The sequence below is a fragment of the Pinus tabuliformis genome, chromosome Q (assembly GCF_031772625.1).
Source record: "Pinus tabuliformis cultivar Carrire ecotype Pingquan chromosome Q, CPIR1, whole genome shotgun sequence".
In the NCBI taxonomy this organism is placed as follows: domain Eukaryota; kingdom Viridiplantae; phylum Streptophyta; class Pinopsida; order Pinales; family Pinaceae; genus Pinus; species Pinus tabuliformis.
In genome coordinates this window covers 1,245,590,021-1,245,603,884 of record NC_142296.1, presented here as the reverse complement: position 1 = coordinate 1,245,603,884, position 13,864 = coordinate 1,245,590,021, and the positions used below count along the sequence as shown (strand labels likewise).

General features: G+C 38.9%; 1 pseudogene; it reads right to left on the bottom strand.

Moving 5' to 3' along the window:
* The window catches only part of LOC149224328 (beta-galactosidase-like), a 41,882-nt pseudogene extending 32,204 nt beyond the window's left edge, over window positions 1-9,678 (bottom strand).
* Between the last annotated feature and the right edge of the window lie 4,186 nt (window positions 9,679-13,864).

Genomic DNA, 13,864 nt, shown 5'->3' with positions numbered 1-13,864 from the left:
TGTGCAGTGGTTTCCTCCAGTGTCCTTCCCCAGCGGGAACTCACTATCTTTAGAAATTGTGCAGTATTGTCCCGTCGCTGCCCAGTCTGCCTTGCATTCAGAAACTACACATATTTTTCCTCCCAGGACTCCATACCATAGCAATGTCTTGCATCTCAAAACTACATAGTGTTTTCCAAGCTATCCAATCTGTCTTGCATCTAGAAACTGCACAGATGGGCCTCCCAAGATCTCATCCTGACAACAGTCACTACTTTTTGAAACTGCACAGATCTATCTCTTAGTGACTACAGAAAATGATGAGATGCTGGATCACTCTCAAGTAGTTGATAATAATGACCAAGAAACTGAGTAATGACAAAATATTGGGACCCTATGCAAACTCCGTCGAATGTATAATCATCTCAAGGGTAAATATGGTAAGTAAAGTACATCCTTTTGAAGTATATCCCTTAGTGTAGATTAAAGTACTGCTTATCATTGTTATATCATTCTATCTTCAATAACATGCATGTTCGTAAGCACTAAAAGTCATTCCATGTGTTCCCTCTACGTGTCTTGCTTCCTTTTCGCTTGTTGGACCAATTGTCGTCATTTGGCATGTTGATTTCTATATCATGCTTGTGATCTTGTTTTGGAAATTTTAAAGGTTTTTATTTGTGTGCATGAGCTGTTTTCATTTTGTGAACATAATTCATACTCACACATTAAGTTGTAAGCACTGTCACACAAGTGTCATCACGGTCGTTCAAAGATCTATCTCATAGTGTCACACTTGTTTCTCTTAAAATTTAGATAGTTCTATTAACCACATGTTTTCCTTGTTGATTTGATGTGTCTTATCATTGAGTCATGCTAAGTGTGTGATCATAGTGTCATGTATGCACAAGTTCACTTGCTCCCACACTTAGCCATTTTTCTTGAAAATCTGTCGATTGGACAACTCTCCTTCAACCAAACCCTGATTGAGCTGCATTGTGCAGTCTCAGCTCTCAATGACCCTACTCTGCTACCCAAAACTATGTAAAGCTTGAGGATGTCCTTCAGGGCAGTCCGCACTGTGTAATCCTGGAAGTGTGCAAGTTCACTATCTCCCAGAACTGTGTAGAAGTTGTCCTCAAGTCCAATCCAATCTACGCTTTCCAAAAGATCACTCATCAAGCCTCCCTCTGGTCGATTGGAACCTGAACTTCATTATGATCTCAGGCTACATTGCTCTCCAAAAATGCGTAGAGATGCCTAGCTGCTTGGCTGACACTGCCTCCAGAAACTGCACAGACATGTGAGTCAGGCTTTTGCCGCTTGACACTGCACTTTTCAAAGAAATTGCACAGATTTGATTGGGAGGCCCCCGTTTGGCTTGCTCTGCCCTGCCTCTGAAAATTACGCAATTTTGACCGAAACTCTCCTTGCTACCTCATTTTGTACTCATCCCAAAAACTAGGCAGTTGTGTCACGAAGGCCCTTGCTGCCTATCCCGCATTGTCCCTCAAAATTTTGGAGTTGTGACCAGGAGCTTCTTGTAGCTCGATCCTGCCGTGCTTTGGAAAACTACACAGAATTTCCTGCCAATGCTTCCTACTGCCTGGTCTGTTCTTCTTAGAGAAATTGTCCAAATTCCTAGATAGACCCTAAATGACCTACCTAATCCTGTTATAGATCTATTTAGGCACATCAAACCCCAACATTCAGATCAGTGTTTTAGGGCTCATCAAACCCTAATTTCAATTGCTTCATGCCCTAAACAATTCACCCCTTTGAATGCCTCCTTCCCAGAAAGTTTCATGACTTGAAGACATCTAAAAATAACCTCTAGAGGGACTAGTGTGGGTAAGCCCTTATCAAGGTGCGCTGTAGAGCAGTTAAGTTCACTGCCAGGGTGCTCTACAGAGCACTTAGGCTTCCTTTCACCTGCGCTGGGCAAGAATGAGCGAAATTCACATAGGGTTTGGGGAATATTCTTATATTTTCGAGTCATCTAAAAGTTTCCTTGACTTATCAACTCCTATGAGCTCAAAAATGGATGAGGAATGAGTTAAGGTGCATCCTATCCTCTCATCCCTTCCTCCATGGAACTAATTCTAAGTATGAAAGGTCATCCAATGCCACCATTAATGAAAAACCTCCTTCATCTTCCTATAAATTGATCACTCATCTAATTGATCAGGGGCTGGAATATTTTGAATTGTAAGGAGATAATTCTCCTATGAGATTTGGATTTGAAGCAAGTATTGTGATGCTACAAGTTTGTCATGCTTTTGATGTGATGTGGATGGGATCCAAGCTGGAGGAATGGCTTTGAATCAGACACAAATGGTTGTAATTCCTTCTTCTATCTAATAAAGTGTTTGAACCTTTTTCTCATATGTTTGTATTGTTTCATAATGCTTATGCGTGTGAATTGTATCTAATTCGTTTAAATTATATTCAATAGATTGTATGCTTTGATCAATTTTTGTCTTTTGTTGTGTTCACAGGGTACTTCTCAAGCGGATTAAGTATGGGAGGGAGTGACGGAATCGATACAAGCAAGACGAGAGGAAAGCAGAACTACATGTAGGCCTTCTATCTTCCCATCTTATCTATTGCTTATAGGAAAAGTCTACAACACTTTAAATTGTTGTTCTAGATACAACTACTTATCTAGGGAATTAGTATTTATCCGTATATGCTAAATTCTCCAAAACAAATTGGCAACTCCACTAGGGAACTATCACCTTTCCTAGTAGCTTATTCAGCTCCTAGGACATTCTTGTAGACCCTACTTGTGTTCATTGACTTTATTTCAGCTCTTTTGCATTGAATTTTGGTCAAAAATTGAGGTTAGATGATTCTTGAGTGGCCTCTCAGAAATCAACGCAAGCTTGGTCAGGGGACAGTGCTCTCGAAAGCACCCTTGAGTGAGAGACAATGCTCTAGAGTGCAGTTAGGCCCTCTTTGACCTGCACTAATCAACCTTAGGTCAAATTCCCACCTTTGGAAAGTGTTTTTGCCAACTTTTCTCTGTTTCTTTGCTTGCTGATTGATTAATGAATGTCATGTCTCAAAGAACAAATTTTTATCTCCTTTGCCAGCCCTACTTTGATTGGATTGATTCATGTTTCTTAAATGTTTTATTTTTCATTATTGGTATATAGTCAAAGTTAGAATATAGTTGATTAATCTTTGTTCGAAATAAAGTGTCGTAAAGTCTTCTTTTCCTTCGAAAGAGAAATGTCATCAAATTCTTCGTTCTCATTAAAGATTGATTGATTGTATGTGCATATTTACTTTTCGTTCATCATAAAATTAAGGGATTTGAAAAGAAAAACTTGCATCGTTCATATTGTAGTTTGTGAATGCTTGAAAGGAGTAGTTAGGGAAATTGCATTAGATGTGCTCTTTGCTCTTTGTCAAAAATCTGATTGCTCTATCCCTACTAGCTAAGGACTTTCATTATTAAATTGAATGGAAAGAATGCTTATCATATTAGTTGCATTTTAGGAATTGCAAAAATACATCATGTGGTGAACCTTGAAAGGAAAATTCTAAAGAAGATCAAATTAAAATTTATCTGAATTTACCTAATGGAGCATTGTCACCTAATGAAAAACATTTAGAGGTCTAGGTTAGAGACGTGTTTTGGCATTGTAAAACAAAGTAGCTGTTGCTAACTTGTTTTCAATACATCTTGAGTGTGATACCTCATTCCACATACATGAGTATATCGTAGCTCATCCACGTACCTTCAGGTATATAGGGCAGTGTTACAATACATAAAGTATATGGGAATGCTCTCATTGTGCATTTTTGCATTAGACAACGCTTATACGGATTGGGCCTCCAAGTACTTTTAGGTAGATATGGGAGGAAAACACTAGGTTGCTATCCATCCTTGGGTAACTGAGTTAGCCACTTTGTACACTGTGATACACCGAACACAACATTCGGGGAGATTGCCTACCTGTACTTCTTGGTCTGCCAGGAGGTATTATGTAGTTCACAGTTGCTTGGTAAACCTTTTTCCTAGATTATCCCTTTTTTGTTTTGTTATCGTGCTTTGATTAAAATAAATTTAATTGACCACGGATAACCTCCTCCATGCTCACTCCTTAGTTGATCTTAGGTTGGAATATATGGCGACAAATCCAGAGTCCACTGATCAAGGAATTCATTTTGATGGGAATCTTAGTCCTTTTCCTCCTTTTGGAAACATTGGTGCTCCATATATGGCTACATTTTCCCTTTCGGGATTTACCATTGGCTTACTAGTATGCTTGTTTTCAACCTCCTTGGTTCAAAATGTCGTAATTTCTCCGCAATCGAGTACCCCTCCAACTGGACAAAATCAACCTCCAGTTGATCCTAAAGTTGACCCTTTGCCTTCTTACTCGGTTGTTTCTTCCTCCCCTTATTCCTATTCGCCTGGTGAAAGTATTGGTAGTAGTAACTAGGTGGCTAAGAAGAAGAAGAAAGGGAAGAAGAAGAAGAAGAAGCAAATTCAACAGAGGGTCAACCAAGCAACCATTTCTTTGAATGTAACATCTGATGAGAAATTGTCCGTCAAGTCTGCCAAAGTTCGATATCCATGCAGACTCTGTACAAGAGACCATCTTCTTCGAAATTGTCTTGATATTCCTTAGATATTAGAAGAATGGTCTTCTCGTTCACATCATCCCATGTCATCAACTTCTGGAGATCATGTTGGTGACACACCATCATCTAGTGGTAGCAAAGTTCATGGAAAGAAGGGTAAAGTCAAGTTTCCCTATAGGTTATGTGAAGGGAATCACCCCATTCACCTTTGTCCCTATCTGGATGAAGCCAAAAAAGTGTTGGATAATCGTCCTGCTTCACCGCAACGACTTCCATATGGTTACAGGAAACTATCCCTAAATCCTTCACTAGTTTATGAATTGACTGACAAAAATCAATCGTCGGTCAATCCCACTCTCTCTGAAAGTAAATCCTATGAGTCTGTGCCCGACCCAAATCAATAGGTCGAGGTAATGTTTGAACCCATTTCACCTTCAGTTAATTGTACCTTTCCCGAAGAGAGTGAATATGATACCACTTAGGTTCTTTTTGTTTCTTCAGATTCAAATGAGCTTGGGGGAAATCCTCCTATTACATCAATATAGGAGGAAAATCCTCCCATTCTTACAGTACCCCCTCCAAGTAGTCTAGTCACTTCCTTTGATTGGAATTGACTGGTAGGATTCCGTCTTCCTTCTTATGTGCCTTTCCAGATCATAGTACAACTTTGTAATATGATTGTATCAGGCACTATTATAGATGAAGGTGCATCAGTGTGTATCCTTTCCTCAACTGCTTGGCAAGCGCTCCATTCACTGCCACTTGTGCTTATTACCCAAAATCTGTTGGCTTTTAATAGAGGAACTAGTCAACCGTTAGGGATCCTCCCTTAGTTACCTATTACTTTGGGAGGAAAAATCATTTATCTGAATGTGATGGTAGTCCCAAGCCCTTTAGATTACAACTTACTTCTAGGGCATGACTATGTTTATGACACGGGAGCTATTGTTTCCGCACTCTTTCGAGTGATTTGTTTCCTGCATGAAGGCAAAATTGTCACTGTTGACTAGCTTTCATTTCTCGGTCCAAATATGGCTTCCAATTAACCATCTTCCCTAAATTGTCCTTTTGTACCAATGGTATCATCCCTGCCATGGGTTAATTATGTGGAAACCAGTTGCATGCCTACGTCAACTGACGATCAATTCAGTGATGTTTTACATTATGTACTAGGGGCATTGGAACCAGATCTCTCTTTCCAAAGCATTTTTCTCCCATCAGACGACAACCTCTTGGAAGTCATGACCTCTTATGAGTCGTGAACAAGGATATGAGGACAGCTCATCTTGTGTCAACCTCATTAAAAAATGAAACAAAGGGTATGAGGATAGTTATTTTACTGTGTCAACCTCATTTAAAAAAAGAAACAACTCCCATGAGGACAGTTCCTTGTCTTGTGTCAACCTCGTTAAAAAATTGAAACAAAGGGTATGAAGATAATTCTTTTACTGTGTCAACCTCATTAAAAAAATGAAATAGCTCCCATGAGGATAGTTCCTTGTCTTGTGAACCTCGTTAAAAAAATGAAATAGGCCCATGAGGATAGTTCTTTTACTAGGTGAACCTCATTGAAAAATGAAACAGGCCCATGAGGATAGTTCCTTGTCTTGTGTTGACCTCATTAAAAAAAAGAAACAAGGAGTATGAGCATAGTTCCTTGTCTTGTGTCAAGCTCGTTAAAAAATGAAACAAGGAATTTGAGCATAGTTCCTTGTATTGTGTCAAGCTCTTTTAAAAATGAAACTAAGGGTACGAGCAGAGTTCCTTGTCTTGTGTCAAGCTCGTTAAAAAAATGAAACAAGGCCCCTTGGCTTAAATTTCCAATTCAAGTCTTTGATTAGATCTCGTAAAATCCCAGTCAAGTCTTTCACTTGATCTCGTCAACAAACCTTCATTCCATCCACCTGATAGCCATGAGTAGTCTACTTAGGTGAATGTAATGAAGCTTGGGGGGCACGCACCTAGTGGTAAAGTTAAGTTTCCCTGTAGGTTATGTGAAGGGAATCACCCCATTCACCTTTGTCCCTATCTAGATGAAGCCAAAAAGGTGTTGGATAACCGTCCTGCTTCACCACAATGACTTCCATCTGGTTATAGGAGACTCTCCTTTTCATCATGCTAGGGGCATGTAAACCAATTTGAAGCATAATTTTTCGTTTCAAGCTTGTGTAAAAATGGAACTGAATCCAAGCATAGTTTTTCATTTCAAGCTTGTGTAAAAATGAAACTGAACCCAAGCATAGTTTTTCATTTCAAGCTTGTGTAAACATCAAACTGAATCCAAGCATAGTTTTTCATTTCAAGCTTGTGTAAACATGAAATTGAATCCAAGAATAGTTCCCTATGGTTCAAGCTTGTGTAAAAATGAACCCATTTCCATTTTTAACCCTCGTGATTTCCATTCTATCAGCCTCTTTCATCAGATGAGCCTTGGTTATTTTCATCCCATCGCCACCATCCCTTTGGCTGATCATACGCTTTCACTTGGTTGTTTTATCCTTTTTTGAGGAATATTTGCAATGAGTGGTCTTATTAGCCAGCCTCTTCACATAAATCAACATGTTTTAAGAAGTTACAACATCATCGAAACTAGTTGCTATCCCAGACACCACTCGTTCTTCAAAATGGAGAAATGGAGTCCTCTAAGATCTTTTCAGACTCTCTAAATATGAAAAGATTTTCGAGTTCTTGTTCTTTCCTCCTTGTTAACGGATTAGAAATTGTATCTCTCTTGTATTATTTTACCCTTTTTCAGGCTTGAGACATTAATTTACGAAAAAGAACTTGTGGAGTTTTCTTTTTGTTCCTTTTCAAACTCTATAAACATGAAAAGGATCAAGTTATCTTTGTTGTTAAACTCGTTAAAACATCAAATAGCGACAAACTTTTCCATCTAGACAAGACCAAGTTTCACCTCTGCTAGACTCGTTAAAACATCAAATAGCGATGGATTTGCTCGAAGGATGAAATTATACAACAAGCATATGTTATCCTCCTCAAGCTTGATAAAAATAAAGAGGTACTGGTCAGCAATGACTGGGGAAAATGGGAAAAGGGGAAAACCATTTTATGGTAGCAGGTTGCATTTGAACATGACACTTTCACTCCATCACCGTGACTATTTGGGTTGGGTTATATGCTTGATGGTTATCATACCTATGGTCTATCACACCATCCATCACTTTATTTTTGGGTCAATGCTGCCAATTCATTCAGACTGTTTGGGTTGGGTTATCTGCTTGTTGGTTATCATACCTATGGTCTATCACACCATCCATTACCTTGGTTTTGGGTCAATGCTGCCAATTCATTCAGTGTCGCCAATATGTTCAATAAAATTCATCTTTTGAAATACCATAAACCTTCATTTTCATGACCGCCATTCCTGAACCTTGTGTCATCAGTCAAATTCCATCTCTAAAATCACTACACTCGTTTCGTGTCATTGATGTGGGATACATCAAGTCCCTCCTATGACGAGTCGCTTCTTGTCGACTTCAGCTCATTATCCAAGAAGTTGACTTAGAAACACCCATTTAGTACCTTGAAGCTTGCATGCATCAATGGCAGGTTTTGTTGGAAATAATACTGAGAGGGGGGGGGGGGTGAATCAGTGTTATCAAATTCTTCTCAATATACCTTCCAGATTTATAGTTTAATTTATTCTTCAGATGTTGACCATTAATTTGTATGTTAGTACCATATAATAAAGAACATGAATGAGAAAAACAGTCAGTCACACCAAAGAACACCAGATATAAGGTGGAAACCCAATGTGGGTGAAAACCACCTGCTGCAATATGTCTCTATCTTCTTTCAATTAGAAACTTCTTTTTACAAAGATTCTGTATTGGTGCAGTCCTTTACTAGTACGCAGGCTGTAACCTGCAGAGAGCTACAACCCTCTCTCGTTTTCCAGACTCTCTTGGAAGGGAGCTACAACCCCCTTAGCTCATGTACTAGCTGAGCTACTAGTACGTAGGTGCTCACCTACTGAAGGCTTCAACCTTCTCTTTTCTTCCAGGGACCATGTTTCATAAATTTTCAAACTGGATCCAAGAATCTCAATCAAACATCAAATAGATCTGCAATCAATCAACTTCCCTGTGCAAATATTGAATGAATAACTTCTCAGAACACAGTTTCAGTAATTAGATATCAATTCAGAACCCTGAACAAAATAGTGATAGACAGAAGCAGCTAAAACATATTTCAAGAGAAAAGTCTGCAACTTCACCAATAGTAACCTGCAGATGTCTGCACTTTCTCTGTTAGTGTCCTGCGTACCACCGCACCTGCGCTGTCTGTGCTTTGTGCACCCCCGCACCTGCACTGTCGACTGCTCCGCGCACCTCCGCACCTGCACTGTCAGCTTCTCCGCGCACCTCCGCACCTGGGGCGTCTTCTAGTCTGCGCACATTCGCACCTGAACTGTCGGCTTCTTCGTGCACCTCCGCACCTGGGGCGTCTTCTGATCTGCGCACCTTCGCACATGAACTGTCGGCTTCTCCGCGCACCTCCGCACCTGGGGCGTCTTCTGATCTGCGCACCTTTGCACCTGAACTGTGTCTGGCTTATGGACCTTCGGATAAAGACAGTTTATCAGACCTCAGATATACCCTCGACTGTCAGATTCACAGATCTAATCATGTGCCAACGAGATCACGACCCCTCAGTTGATCTGTCTTCTTATGCTTAGGTTCAACTATAACTCACCAACCGATTACCAGTATTTCAGATCTTGTTCGTCTTAAGATATTCAACACATGAGTGCCTAGCCAAATGATCTCCTTTCCTTTTTATACACAAGCCCTTACTCAAACCATGGACCAAAACCATAAAAACCCAATACAAGGGATCCAAAACCTTGGTTCAATATTTTAGATGCAAAACCACGGACCAAAACCATAGGATCAACAGCATCGGACTAAATACCATGGATCAACCATAAAATTTCCCACGTGCGCGCGTTTCTCTGCATGAAAGTGAGTGAATTTGACGTCCGCACCTTTTGTTCGGAGAACCTACGAGTATGTATGCACCTCTTGTTCGGAGAACCTGCGGGCCTATAGCTTTTGCTCGGCGCACCTGCGGGTATCTCATTTTTTAACATTTTGAGAGCCTGAACTGATTTACCACTTGAGTGAGTTTCCATCAAGGACAACACTTATGCCATAGCGCCACATCTGTGTCATAATGCCAATAATCTCCCCCTTTGGACTTGATGGCAACCCCAAGATCCTCAAAGTCATTCTCCCCCTTTGTCATCAAGGGCAAAGGGTTATGCTCCCCCTGAGAACAGGCTGAAAACTCTGCTCTCCTGTGCTGATCGTACTCTCCCTGGCTGTAGGCCAGATCTACAAAAGAAATTTTCTTCAAGAAGAACCATAATCCACCATATATCATAAATGACCTTCCTATCACCAAAAGACTCTATACATACATTCATCACCCAACAAAGTGGGGATCATCCACCCAACCAAGTGGGGTTACTTTAGAAATTTACATATGACAACCAAGTACATTATATCATTCATCCCAGGCATAGAGGGGAAACCAAAATAGGCCGTTACATGACCTTGACAAAAGAAATATAAGACATAGAGACAAAACATTAGCAACATTATTCAGATTAGCATCCATGTTCTCCTTCTGTACTTGCTCCTCCAAGATCTTCTACAATAATGCCAACAATGCATTGTTAGAAGAATATATGCTCCCCCTGAACCTGTGCCAGTTGGTCTTTGACCAATCCATGGACCAACGAATGTACGCGTATACCCCATATGAAACGCGCATACAACCAACAATCTCTGAAACAGACAAGATTCAATAGCAAGATGATGCATCAACTACCCCCAGCTTTTGCCTGAGGTATTCAAAGGTCTCTCTGTATATCAACAACTTGTTCCTTATAGGGAAAATACTCCAACTTGACCTTTTGTTCAAGCACTTGTTCTCGAAGAAAATGATATTTGATAGGTATATGCTTGGTCTTTGAATGCATGACTGGGTTCTTTGAAATGCTGATAGCACTTGTATTATCACATAAGATGGAGATAGGTGGAGTACAAGTGATTTGAAAATCCTGCAAAGTTTGCATCATCCAAAAAGTTGTGTGCAACAAGATGCAGCAGCCACATACTCTGCTTCGGCTGTAGATAATGCTATTGAACTATGTTTCTTGCTGAAACAAGATACTAATCTGGAACCCATGAAGAATGCAACACCACTAGTGATTTTTCTGTCATCCACGCTTCCGGCCCAATCTGCATCTATATAAGCATGAAGTGTGAGATCTGTATCTCTAGGATACCATAAGCCATAGTTTTTAGTTCCTTGAAGATACTTGAAGATTCTCTTAATTTCCTAAAGATGAATTTCCTTTGGATTTGCCTGAAATCTTCCAACTATTCCCACTGCATGCATGATGTCTGGTCGGGTACATGTCAAATAAAGCAGACTTCCAATCATGGATCTATAGGTTGGTTGATGCACTGTTGTTAATTCATCATTTGCACTGAGGCTGCATCCTGTAACCATAGGGGTACATACTGGTTTCGAATTTTCCATGCCATATGTGGAGCGATAAAAGTCTGGTCGGGTACCTGTCAAATAAAGCAGACTTCCAATCATGGATCTATAGGTTGGTTGATGCACTGTTGTTGATTCAACATTTGCACTGAGGCTGCATCCTGTAACCATAGGGGTACATACTGGTTTCGAATCTTCCATGCCATATGTGGAGCAATAAAAAGGTGTCTTTTTAACTCCTAATTACCTTCACATTAATTATCAACCCAGGGATTACTTTTTATTTCAAGAGTGTACTCAGTCTGAGGCGGCTATTTACTCAAGAGTAATGTTTTGTACTATAGTGCTTAAAATGCAAAAGTAAATGAAAGCTGGAAACAAAATTTAATTGGAACAACAAGAAACTGAAATGTTCTAAACTAAATCATTCACTCAAACAACCATCAATCGAGGATACAGTAGCAATAACTCATTCCTCTGGATATTGATGCAATTGAAATCAAAACGGAACAAGACAATCAATCTGGGAACGAGGAAGCAATAACCAATGTTCTCTACAGTTGACAGTCCTGCTTTAAAGCAATCAAAAGGAAATCGAAATTGAACTAAAGATGCCATTGAAAGTAAACTAGGAAAACTCTTTAAAAGCAAAATGTAATTAAAGGAATCTGAACAACAAACTCTAATTAATGGAAATCAACAACAAAATACCTTGAAGCCTAAATCATTCATTCGGAAAAATAAGCAATGTATCAGTCAAGGGTTCGACAAAAATAGCCCATCCCTTTGGAAACTGATGGAAAGGAAATTAGAGCATGGACCACGGGTCTGGAAGCTAGGCAGTAAATGCCAAGGCTCACTACAGCCACAGATCGTCTCTCACACCAAAATAAAGATAATGCGAATAACAGGAAATGGAACAGCAGATTAAATATGAATGTACAACAGTCCAAATCAAGCACGCAACACACTTATCATTAAAAGGGACAGTAATCCGAGCTTCGATACAATATGCATGAATCATAACTATAAAGTAACAACAAGTATAATGGAACAGCAATCCCGAATAAACAACAGTCACAATTTAAGAATACATCATACAGTTGTACCGATTTAGGAACATACAGTGCGGTTAATCAGTAATCGAATGTCAATCTGTAAGGAACATCAATGTTATATCAATTATCAAAAGGAACAACAATGCGATACAAAGTTAAAATGATAACATAGCATTCCTGTTGCAGATAACGATAGTATCCAATCAAGTATATCTAATAGCGCTGATATGTAAAACAATAAAGTGTGTCGAATTACTGAACAGAGTAAAAGAAAGAGATCAAACCACAAATGAAGCATAAATATTTAATACAGCAGCAGCGTACTCCACCAGAGGCTGGGCCCTCAGCCGCCAGCGGATGCTGCTGGGTTACTTCAGGATCAAAGATGGAATGGCAACTAGATTTATATTAAAATATCAAAGCAGAGTTACAGTGGGTTACAACAAGAAGTCTCTCAATCTCTCAACCATTATCCATTCTCTCTGCCATCCTCAATTCTGAATCTCTAATTCATTCTCAATTCCATCATTTGAATCCCTCCCATCTCTGATCTCTGTTTTCATTTAAATAGAGAGAGATCAGAGAGAAGTTACAATAAAGATAACTACAACATGATTTCTATTTCAAAATTGGATTGTTTCCAACCAATTGATAAACAAGAAGATATATTTCCATCCAGATTTCAATAAGAGCAAGACGAATTTGGCTTTGCAGCTGAGATTTGGAGGACGGCCGCAATAACAAATCTGAGAAAATCCTGCTCAAAGAACCTTGTGTTTCTCTCAGTACAAGCCGAATTTGGGCAAACCGTTCTTATATAAAGTTAATTGGGTCCGTTCTGGACAAAACCCTTGTTCCAGATTTTCCAGATTCTGCTTCATTTTCTCAGAATCTCAACTGCAAAACCGTCACTTCTTATTCCAGCGAATTTCTAAGTTGGCACTTTTAATGATCAAATCTTCAATCTGGAAATTATCTTGGAGGCTAAAAATGGTGAATAATGTTACAATTGATTTATTAAAACTATCATTGATAAAATCATGCATAATCATCAATTTATTAGAAATAAAGGAGAATAAATAATATTCATTCATAGAAGCATAAATCATCATAAAATGGATTTATATAATAAATTATGACAAATGACGTGATGAAGAATGGTAGAAATGGGTGGAATAAGTGTTCACAAGTGATAATAATAATGGCATATTAATGACCCAACATACCCCCACACTCAATATGTTGCATGTCCTCATGCAACGAAAACTGAATATATTGCATGTCCTCATGCAACCCAAAGACAAAAACCCATGTGTTAACCAAGCAATAAAAAATATGTTCATCTCAGCTCATGAAATGGATAGAACAAATGAATTCTTCCTTAATTAATGAATATTCACTTTTAGTAATCTTGATGAAGGCATAACAATTTTTACATTGAAATTCAACGATATGTATATATGAAGTTGCAACAAAATATGATATAAGTAACAACAAACTTCATTAACCATTTTCTCAAAAAATACAAACCAGATTTTGTTGAAATGTTGCAAGTAAATTTACAATATATGAACGCCTCTATGATCCAAAAATCAGATCGTTTTGATGCACGGATCATGAGATATAAACAAAATGGTTGTAGGTGAGAGTGCATGATTTCCGAAATTTTATGAACTAATTTATCTTGAAATTGTCTG